Genomic DNA, 12,057 nt, shown 5'->3' with positions numbered 1-12,057 from the left:
TGTGTCCTGACATTCCTCGAGCCACAGCCACACCGTCTCCAGCAAGGCCAGGATCTCTGCCCTGGGAGTGCTCTTCCTTGGTCACTCTTCTTCCAGAAAGGTGGCTGCTCTTCATATCTGCTATTCCCATATTCTTTAGAATTTTAGAGTTCTCTTTGCTTCTTATTATCTACCTCCCCCTCATTACTCTGATCCCCTATTATAGTTAATAATTCTTTGTATTAAATTTATATTACAGATTGGTTTATATCCCCTAATTGAACCCTTATAGGGTCACTGTGAGTTGGAAGCGACTTGATGGCAACAGGTTTGTTTTGTTTTTTTTTTAATTGGACCCTGGCTGATACACCATCAATTTTCTTGCATCTCTATTTTCTGATTCACGGTTCTGGAGGTACTCATGATGCAGGATGGTGTTCACAACAGTGGTACATAGCAACCGAGGACTATTTTTTAACATTGTTGTTGTTAGGTCCCATTGAGTCAGTTCCGACTCATAGTCACCCTATGCACAACAGAATGAAACATTGCCTGGTCCTGTGCCATCCTTACAATTGTTGTTATGCTTGAGCTCATTGTTGCAGCCACTGTGTCAATCCATCTCACTGAGGGTCTTCCTTTTTTCTGCTGACCCTGTACTTTGCCAAGCTTGATGTCCTTCTGCAGGGACTGATCCCTCCTGACAACATTTCCAAAGTATGTAAGACGCAGTCTCACCACCCGTGCTTCTGAGGAGCATTCTTGTTGTACTTCTTCAAGACAGATTTGTTCGTTCTATTCTATTGTCTAGTCTATTTTTTTAAGATTAAGCAATAAGTATTCCTCTTACATTCATAGACAAATGCAGATGTAATATAAAATGTCTGAGTAAAGTGGATAGCAATTTTTCACATTGCTTTAATGGATCAGAATGCTGTTTGGACAGACAGTGGAAATTGTGATATAAATGACAGCAATTTATCGATGAAATTAAAATATAATATTTCCTGCAATAAAGATAATTTATCAAATATGACCCCATTACACTCTTTGGAGCCCTGGTGGCACAGTGGTTAAGTGCTACAGCTGCTAATGAAAAGGTCGGCAGTTCCAAACCACCTGTCGGTCCTTGGAAACCCTATGGGACAGTTCTACTCTGCCCTATAGGGTTGCTATGAGTTGGATTTGACTTGATAGCAATGGGTATACACTCTTCGAGAATGATATGCAAAATTAACAGTTCATTTCTGAATCTCAGTATTATTTTAAGAATTTTATTGCCAATTCCTGTTGCAACTGTCTTAGCAAAGTTTCTCCAAACTGACTTGAATAAAAAATGCTTAAGGGCTACAGTGGCTACGATGGGTTGACTACTGTGGCATTACTGTCCAAACAAAACCAAGTATGTGGAAGTCAAGATCACAGCAACATAATCAGTGATTTTGCTGAAAAGAAGGCAAAGAATATAAATACATGGAATACATACACAATTTCTGAACTATGTGTGCTTTTATTTTTTTATACTTTCAAACATCAACTGACACATCAACAGAACACCTAGGTCTACAAAATAATAATTAAATTCACTTACAGTTGATATTTTGATGACCTTGGACCATTTTAGAGCATTTTTTAAAAATGGTATTATGAAGGTGTATTGGTCAAGGTTGTTGTTGTTGTTAGGTGCTGTTGAGTTGGTTCGGGCTCATAGTGACTCTGTGTACAACAGGATGAAACAGTGCACAGTCTTGCACCATCCTCACAATTGTTGTTATGCTTGAGCCCATTGTTGCAGCCACTGTATCAATCCATCTCATTGAGGGGCTTCCTCTTTTTTGCTGACGCTTTACTTTACCAAGCATGATGTCCTCCTCCAGGGACTGGTCCCTCCTGATAACATTTCCAAAGTATGTGAGATGAAGTCTCACCACCTTTACATCTAAGGAGCGTTCTGGCTGTACTTCTTCCAAGACAGATTTGTTCATTCTTTTGTCAGTCGATGGTATACTCAATATTCTTCACCAATACCATAATTCAAAGACATTAACTTTTTTGGTCTTCCTCATTCATTGTCCAGCTTTCACATGCATATGAGGCAATTAAAAACACCATGGCTTGGGTCAGGTTCACCTTAATCCTCAAAGTGACACCTCTGTCAAGGTAGGAGGATAGAATCTAACAGTTTAACTTGATTTATAGTTTTTAAATATTCAGACAGTGTATGTGGGCTTTCATTTGTACTCTTGCCCTGGGCCCCAAAAGTGCTAAAGCAGGCAGCTCATTTCCTCATTTTTTCAGGTCTCCGTCAAATGCCATCAGCTCAGGGAAGTCTTTCCTGACCATTCTATTTAAATTGTTCCCCCAACACTTTCCTCCTGTATACTTGTTCACTTAGTGTCTTTTACTAAGATACGTAGAGTTCACAAAAATTCCTGCACCTTCTGTTCCTCTTGACTGTCTCTTTCTTCCCTTCTCTTGACCAACACCCTGCCCATGGTAGGCTCTTCTACCAATAGACTTTGGTGGACTTCCTGGTATACTGCTAAAGGATCAGCCAGCACAATCTGGAAACATGGGGAAGCTAGTTCCCATGGAGTGAATCTTCATCAGTGGGAAAGAGAAGATGGGAAGGAGCCTGGGTGATAAATTCCTGTTCGTGACTATTCCAAGATGTAATCCCATCTTGCAATCCTCCCAGAGAACTCTCACACACCAAGAGAACATGCAATCTGCTGTGCCTCTTCAAGTCTCAGAGTGAAGCTGTAGCCAGCACAGTGTGCATTGTGTTGCATTCCTTCACATCTTTCTGCATCACTCTTCCCTACTTCCTACATTCGTCCCACTCTGATCTTCTATCTCTCAAATAAATTGTTAGCACTGTAGTCTTTGTCCCAGACTTTGCCTTCCAGAAGAGTTGGGCTAAGTAGATTCTATGTATTTTTCTTATTTATTGAGTTTATTTCCTGACTTCCTTTTATAATGTAAGCTCAGCGAGGGCAGAAATGTTATTTATTTTATTCATTGAGATACCCTCAACACTTCCAATGGCATCTCAAACCAAAACCCATTGTCATCAAGTCAATTCCGACTCATAGTGAGTGACCCTATGAGACAGAGTAGAACTGCCCCATACGATTTCCAAGGAGTAGCTCGTGAATTCCAGCTGCCGACCTTTTGATTAGCAGCTGTAGCTCTAAAATACCACCAGGGCTCCTCAATAGTACCTGCAATAGATATTTGTTGAATGAATGGATGAGTTTCTAGCATAGCTTCTGGTATTGTATCTGTCACATAGGAATGACCCAATAAATGGAGATTTTCACTAATATTCTCATTATCTGTGATCTTTAAGCTAAGCCATGTACTATGCGCTTGACATTATATAGAAAAATCATTCTTTTCTAGGAGTAAAGCCATAAACATGTGTATTGAAAATTTTCCATAATATTTTTAAGAACTCATTTCTTGGATTGGATTTTTTTTTTTCCTTACTTAGCCCTAATTATACTTCAAGGAGGCCTGGTGATGCAGCAGTTAAGCATTTAGCTGTCAACTGAAAGGTTGGTGGTTTGAACCCCCCAGCAGCTCCGTGGGAGAAAGACGTGGTGAGCTGCATGCATAAAGATTACAGCCCAGAAAACCCTACCGGGCAGTTCTACCCTGTCGCACTGGGTCACTGTGAGTCAAAAATTGACTCAATGGCACCTAACGACAATTATATTTCATTGCTCTTACCAATAGAATTATAGGTAAAGGGGAAAACAGAGTCAACAGAAATGCAACGAAAACCCAAACCAAACCCATTGCCATTTAGTTGATTCCAACTCATAGCGACCTTATGGGGCAGAGTAGAACTGCCCCCATAGGATTTCCAAGGCTGTAATCTTTGCAGTAGCAGACTGCCACGTCTTTCTCCCTCAGAGCAGAGGATGGGTTTGAACCACTGATCTTTTGGTTAGCAGCCAAGTGCTTTAACCACTGCATCACCAGGGCTCCCAACAAAAATACATATCCCCCCCCCCGAAAGAAATAGGAAAAACAGAAGACACAAATAAAAGAGTAAAAACCAAAAAAACCAAACCCACTGCCGTGGACTCGATTCTCACTCATAGCGACCCTACAGGACAGAGCAGAACTGCCCCATAGGGTTTCCAAGGAGCGCCTGGTGGATTCGAACTTTTGACCTCTTGGTTAGCAGCCGTAGCACTTAACCACTATGCCACCAGGGTTTCCAAAAGAGCAAACAGAGGCTAAAAGAAGAAGCCAAAAAAGGTAGAAAGATGCAAGGATCTGCAAAAGAACACACTGAGATGCTGTGGCAATATAAGAGAATGGAGCCAAGGACACAGAGAAGGAAGAGCTGCCAGAGAAAGGAGAGAGAGGCCAATGGAAATTAATTACATACTTTTGCAATGTTGTCTCCAGCTTTATTACCTTGAGACTGCAGTCTGAGCACTTCAAAAGTTATTTTTTCTTCCCTTGCAGATAGTTCTCCTAGTACGTTGCCAACAAGCTGTAGCCACTTCATTGATTCCATTCACATGGTAGAGGTATGCTTTATCAGACACTCAGATTTCAAACATTTCTGCAGAGTTGATAATATAAAGAATATTTCACATTATGGTTATTTATCTGGAAAACCCAAAAGAAACAAAGGATACTATGACAATAAGTAAGACTATAACAATAGTACTGTAGCTTTTTTTTTAATTTAACAAAGAAAAATCAATACTTTTCACATATTACAAACAAAAACAGTAAGAAGATAGAAGAGAATACTCCATTTATGGTAGCAAAAAAGAGAATAAAATACTTAGGCATGACCTTTACAAAGGACTGTCAAATGCTACATGGAAAAAAACGCACACAACGAAATGCTCCTGAAAGACACAAAAAGAGAAGTGAACAAATGGAAAGACATACTACATCCTTGGATAAGAAGACTCAGCATCATAAAGATGTCAGTTCTCACTAAGCTAGTGTATACACTTAAGGTGATCCCAATTTAAAAAATCATTAGGTTTTTATGGAGCCAGAAAGATTGATTATTGAGACCATTTGGAATAAAAGGAAGCACCAATTTGTTGTTAGCTGCCATCAAGTCAGCTTCTGACTCATGGTGACCCATGCACAATGGAATGAACACTGCCCAATCCAGCACTATCCCATGATCAGCTCCGGATCAGATCATTGTGACCTTTAGGGTTTTCAATGGCTGATTTTTCAGAAGTATGTTACCAGGTCTTACTTCTAAGGTGCCTGAGAAAGAGGAGGAAGGGAGCAGGGGAGAGGGTTGCTAGATAAACAGGCATATCAGATAGTAAAACACACTTATTGTGTGTTCTTCATAATTTAGAAAGTTTTATATTGGTGCTTGCATAGATAAGCAGACCAACGGCACAGAATGGAATCTCCAGAAATAGATTCTCATGAATATGGAGATTTGGTATACAATAAAGATGGCACTCTAATCAGTACAGGAAAGACGGGCTTTTTCATGGGTGGTATTGGGATAACTGGATAGCCATATGGAAAAAAAAAAAAAAATTGGATCCTTTACTCATACAGTATACCAGGATAAATTCCAAATGGCATCTATTTAAAGGTTTAAAAAAAAAAAAACTGAAATGATAAGAAGCTGGGAGAAAATATGGGTGAATTCCTCTTTAGCCTAAGAGCAGCAAAAATTTTCTAATTATGACTTGAAATCTAGAAACAATAAGTGAAATTGATTAATTTGATTCAAAAAGATAGCATTTTTGGTAATATAAGAGACCATAACAAAGTAAAAAGACAAATGACATTCCAAGATACATGTATCAGTTAATATACCTGATTTATAAAGAGGTTCTAAAAATAAAAAAGAAAAAGGCCAACAACTCTACCAAAGATTAATCTAGAAATAAGAACAGATAATTCATGGAAAAACAATGAAAACATGTTCAACCTCACTCATAAGAGAAATGCAAATTAAAACTACACTCAGATACTATTCGATTAAAACCCATCAAATACAATTAAACCCATAAATTCATAATTATACACAGAGGCAAAAAAAAAAAAAAAAACCTTCATTGATCACTGTCTTAGACAGGGGTTCTCTAGAGAAGCAAAACCCGTAAAACATATAAATATACATAGAGAGAGATTTATGTTAAAGAAATGGTTTCATGTGATTATAGAGGCTGGAACGTCCCAGGTCCATGGATTAGGATAGCGGCTTCTCCCAATTCACGTAGCCAGAGAGGCTGGTGAACCCAAGGTCTGCAGGTAGGAAAGCAGGGCTCTTGCTCACAGGCTGTGAATTTCAACGAATTGCAAGCTTGGCAGGCAAGATCACAAGGCTTCTCCTGATTCACGTAGCTGCAGGGGCTGGTGAGCTCAAGATCAGCAGGTAAGTTAATAGCTTGAGTCCCAAGAACCAGAGGCCAGATGAACAGGAGGCAGCTGCAGGATCTAAAGCTCGCAAAAAGCCAGAAAATCGGCTTATATTCAGATGCAGGCCACACCTCCAAGGAAACTCCCTTTAAACTGATTGGCTCCTCACAGTAGATTCCATCATGGGAGTGATCACATATAAGCACTGAGAATCAAGGCCCAGCCAAGTTGACACACAATCTTAACCATGACAATCACCTTTGGAGAATATCTGGGAACCAATTAATTATTGTGAAAATCGGTAAATAAAGAGAAAAAAATCAAGCATTTATCCCTTCTGTCCTAAATAAACTGTCCTTCGGGGCAATCAAATAGGGGATGAGGAAACACTCTCTTTACAGTAGTATTCTAGCTAATGAATGAAGAAAAATTATAAAATTCAAATACCACCATTTTGCAACTCTTTAATGAATCAACAAACTGGCCAAATTCAGCACTTGACAATATGTACTTCTGCTTTGGCCCAACTATCCCACTTTCTAGAATCTATCCCAAAGATACACTGGCAAAAATACAAAAACGTATATTCAAAGGCCATTTATTGAAGCACTATTTGAGATTGCACAAAACTTGGGACAACCCAAATATTCATCAATCAGGGACCAAAAAAACAAATCAAATCCATTGCTGTTGAGTCAACTCCAGCTCAGAGTGACCCTAGAACAGAGTAGAACTGCCCCATAGAGTTTCCGAGAAGCAGCTGGTGGATTTTAACTGCCCACCTTTTCGTTAGCAGCCAGTCTCTCAACCATCGTGCCACCAGGACTCCCAATCAGGAACAGGGCATATTAAGCAAGGTTCACTTACACAGCTGTTAAAAATAATGGGACGATTCCCATTGTGTAGCTTTCTAGGATTTATGGTCAAATAAAAAAAAAGCAAGATGGGTAATAGTAAATATAGTAGGCTAAAGAAAGAGGGGTACATAACTAGACATAGGAATTTATTTTTGTTATGATTCACACAATCGAAAGCCTTTGCATAGTCAATAAAACACAGGTAAACATCTCTCCGGTATTTTCTGCTTTCAACCAGGATCCATCTGACATCAGCAATGATATCCTTGGTTCCATGTCCTCTTCTGAATCCAGCTTGAATTTCTGGCAGTTCCCTGTGCTCATGAGGAGCCTGTACATAGATTAAGAGGCAGTCTTTCAAACAGAACAAGTGGATACTGCGTGGTTTAAAATCAGAAAGGTATGTGTCAGGGTTATACCCTTTTATCATAGTTGTTCAACCTGTATGCTGAGCAAGTAAGCCTAGAAGCTGGACTATATGAAGAAAAACAGGGCATCAGGATTGGTGGAAGAATCATTAATAACCTGTGTTATGCAGATGACACAACCTTACTTGCTCAAAGTGGAGAGGACTTGAAGCACTTACTAATGAAGATCAAAGACCACAGCCTTCAGTAGAGATTACACCTCAGCATAAAGAAAAACAAAAATCCTCACAACTGGACCAATAAGCAATGTTATGATAAATGGAGAAAAGTTTGAGGTTGTCAAGCATTTCATTTTAGTTGGATCCACAATCAACACCCATGGAAGCAGCAGTCAAGAAATCAAAGGACACATTGCATTGGGCAAATCTGCTGCCAAAGACCTAATTAAAGTCTTAAAAAACAAAGCTGTCCCTTTGATGACTAAGGTGCACCTGACCCAAGCCAGAAAACCCTGGTGGTGTAGTGGTTAAGTGCTACAGCTGCTAACCAAAAGGTCAGCAGTTCAAATCCACCGGACGCTCCTTGGAAACTCTATGCGGCAGTTCTACTCTGTCCTATAGGGTCGCTAGGAGTTGGAATCGACTCGACGACAATGGGTTTTGGGGACTTAAGCCATGGTGTTTTTGATCTCCTCATGTGCGTGCAAAAGCTGGACAATGAATAAGGAAAACAGAAGAATTGATGCCTTTGAATTACGGTATTGGCAAAGAATATTGAATAGTCTGTGGACTGTCAAAACAATGGACAAAATCTTTGTTGGAAGAAGTACAGCCAGAATGCTCCTTAGAAGCAAGGATGGTGAGGCTTGGTCTCACGTACTTTGGACATGTTATCAGGAGGGACCAGCCCCTGGAGAATGACATCATGGTTGGTAAAGTTTAGAGGATCAGCAAAAAAGAAGAAGACCCTCGAGGAGAGGGATTGACACAGTGGCTGCAACAATGGGCTCAAGCTTGACAATGATCATGAGGATGGTGCAGGACCAGGCAGTGTTTCCTTCTGTTGCGCATATGGTCGCTATGAGTCAGAATCAACTTGATGGCACTTAACAACAACAACAGGAATTATTTTTAATTTTTTTTTAAATAGAAGGATAAGCAATTGTAATCGTTATCTACAGAGGAGAAGAAGGGACTGGAATAGAGGGACTAGGGATAGAAACTGGAATAAACTTTGAATAAATTTTATTCTGTAGATTTAACTTTAAAACATAATTATAAAATAAAAGTAACTTTTAAAAAAGCAATCTCTAAAAATCAAAGGTAAAGTGGACCAAATAAACTTAAATGGTACCCATAACCACACGGATGGGAACTAAGCCAAGTACTGTTAAAACACGTTTCTGACTGTACATCTTCAGTGACATATCTCTAAGGACAGAAATAACTCTAACAAACCTCAAGCTGCTCTCAGTAAATACGTTGCTCCTCCAAGTCCTGGTGTTGTGATTCTGAAACCTCTATGTGTGTGGTGTGGGGTAATGCAAATGAGTAATTATGTTATGTCCCTTAGAACGTGGAATTTTAGCATGGAAGAAAGAGACACAAATGTCAGACTGAGGAGGCTAAATAATAACACTACAGTGCTTAGAAGTTTGAGGATGAACTCCTGATGTAGTTTCTCTTAGACAGCAAATAAGCAAACAAGTAAATAAGTAAGCGTATTTCCTAACTCTGTCCACTGAAAGGCCTAGAATCAGCCAGGTAGCAATGAGCACCTCTAGCCCTCAGATTTTGGTCTTCAAATTCCATTTCACACTAAAGGGAACCAGTGTTCCTTGGAGAACAGGCTCCTCCAAGTCTGGGGTAAGAAATAGATAAACTGGACCTAGAACATCTTATCATACCAGAAAGCAAGGAAGCTGTCAAAGATTACTAGGATTGTATCAAAAAAAAAAAAAAAACTCAGGGCCAAGTGGAAACAACTCAGATGTCCATCAACTGACGGGTAGATAAATAAAATGTGGTGTATCAGTAAAATGGAATATTATTTGGCAATAAAAAGAAATTAAGTGTTGACATATACTATATAGCATAGATGACCCTTCAAAGCATTATGCTAAGTGAAAGAAGCCAGCTGCAACAGACCACATAGTGTATGAGTCCATTTGTGTGAACTGTCTAGAACATGCAAATCTGCAGACAGAAAATAGATTAGTGTTTGCCTAGGGCTAGGTCTGGGGGAGGAGTTAGGTTGGAGGGAAAAGGGGAATGCCAGCTAACAGGTACAGGGTTTCTTTTGAGGGTGACAAAAATGTTGTAAATTTGACTGTGAGAATGGTTGTACAACCTGTGAGTACACTAAAAGCCATTGAATTACACATTTTAAATGGATGAATTGGACGGTGTATGAATTATAAATCTCAATGAAATTGTTAACAAAAAATTTAGGGGCCAAATTGAGTAGGCTCCCACTGGTCAAAGATAGAAAATTTGACCCTCAGTAAGCATGATAACTGCATTAGACTAAAACACAACAAATAGAGTTAAATCTATAAGTTTATAATGACACTAAAAAAATAGAAAATGATCTTGGGAACACAACCAAACACTTCGAGGGACACAGCAGCTGGGGCTGGAGCCTGGGGACTCGTATCAGGAGACATCTAGGTCAGATGGCATAACAAAGTTTATTAAGAAAGGGTTCTACATTCCACTTCAGTGAGTGGCGCCTGGGGTCTTAAAAGCTTGCGAGTGGCCATCTAAGACGCATCAATTGGCCCCAACCCACCTGGAGCAAAGGAAAATGAAGAACACCAAAGACACAAGGAAAATATTAGCCCAAGAGACAAAAGGGCCACAAAAACCAGAGATTCCATTAGCCTGAGACCAGAAGAACTACTTAAAAAAATTTTAAAAAGTAAAAAAAAAAATCTTGGTTATCTTTGGAGGCTGTCTGGGAACCAACTTATTTATTAAAACCAGTAAGAGGGAAAAATCAAACATCTGTCCTGCCTTTCCTAAGTGAACTGTTCCTCAGTTAGGTGATAAGGGGAACTTGCTCTTTACAGAAATAATCTAGCTACAGAATGAAGAATATCACCAATTTGCAATCTCCCATGAGTCAACGGGTTTAGTCACTCGGAGATTGTTTTTGTACAGTCTCCAAGCTAAGAATGGTTTTATATTCTTAAACAGTTGTAAACCCAACCAAAATAAAACATCGAAAAAGGAAAAATACACGACAGAGACCATGTGTGGGCTGCAAAGCCTAAAATATTTACTATCTGGCCTTTTACAGAGCCCTGGAGGTGCAGTGGTTAAGAGCTCAGCAGCTAACCAAAAGGCTGGCAATTCAAATCCACCAGCTGCTCCTTGTGAAACCCTATGGGGCAGTTCTGCTCTGTCCTATGGGGTCGCTGTGAGTCGGAATCAACTCGATGGCTAGGGTTTTTTTTTTTTTTTCCTCCCCTTCAAGAAAAAAGGGTGCCGGCCCCTGGAAATGAAGATTAGTAATGTTCAATATCACAGAAAGAACTGGCAGTCATGTGTACTCCCTGATGGAGGAAAGCTCACCCAGCCCATGGAAAGCAGCTGCCAAACCAAACCTGAATATGATGGAACCCCCACGTCACAGGACGGACAGCAGACGGGGCAGTTAAATGCCTACAATGGGGTATGATCAGCAAAATCCAGACTGCTGGAGACTGCAGGATTACTACCGAGTCGATTCAGCAAGCCAGTGCAGGGGAAAGGCAAGGGAAAACCTGTGGATCACGGAAGATGTCAGAGACACGCCAAGCAACGGCAGTCTAGGGTCCTCACCTGCATCCAGATTCAAATAAGCAAATGGGGAAGAAATATAAAAATTTAGTGTTTGCAAGGCCATCAGGGAAAAGGGAATGCTGACTTCGGATTTAGTGATGTCGCCCGTTAAAAAAAAAAAAAAAAACCTGTAGCCATCGAGTCAATTCTGACTCATAGTGACCCTATAGGACAGAGTATTCCCCATTAGTGATGTTAAGTACTGTTAATTTTGTTTAGACATGATGATATATAACATACAATATGCAACAAAACCAGCTGACGTCTAGTCCATTCTGATTTACAGAGACCCCGCGTGTGTCAGAGTAGGACCATGCTCTGCAGAGTTTTCAATGGCTTATTTTTTGGAAGTAGTTTGCCAGGCCTTTCTTCCAAGGTGCCTCTGGGTGGACTTGGACCTCCAGCCTTTTGGTTAACAGCGAAGTGCTTAACCATTTCTACCACCCAGGGACTCCATAAGACACACACATATAGTTTACTTCTTTTAAATATACACCAAGTAATTAAACTTGCTCTACAAAGTATATAACTCTTCATTGCTTTTCAGAGCAATAAGCCAGTATATACTACCTTGTTCTATTCCCATTCATCTCTAGCTTGCCTTCCCTGCACCCGCACCCGTATTGCCCAATTCCACCCAAGCTTCCTTTC

The 12,057-nt window shown here is 40.0% G+C and overlaps 1 long non-coding RNA gene across 1 annotated transcript in view; it reads right to left on the bottom strand.

Moving 5' to 3' along the window:
- Positions 1-12,057, bottom strand: part of LOC126063058 (uncharacterized) — a 134,336-nt gene that overhangs the window by 74,081 nt on the left and 48,198 nt on the right. The window contains exon 2 of the long non-coding RNA XR_007514200.1: positions 4,414-4,564. This is a non-coding gene — a long non-coding RNA (uncharacterized LOC126063058). The remainder of the gene's footprint in view (positions 1-4,413; positions 4,565-12,057) is intronic.

This window comes from Elephas maximus, chromosome 2, assembly GCF_024166365.1.
Source record: "Elephas maximus indicus isolate mEleMax1 chromosome 2, mEleMax1 primary haplotype, whole genome shotgun sequence".
Taxonomy (NCBI): domain Eukaryota; kingdom Metazoa; phylum Chordata; class Mammalia; order Proboscidea; family Elephantidae; genus Elephas; species Elephas maximus.
Note: the sequence above shows the minus strand (reverse complement) of the source record. Positions and strands in the feature narration are given on the sequence as shown.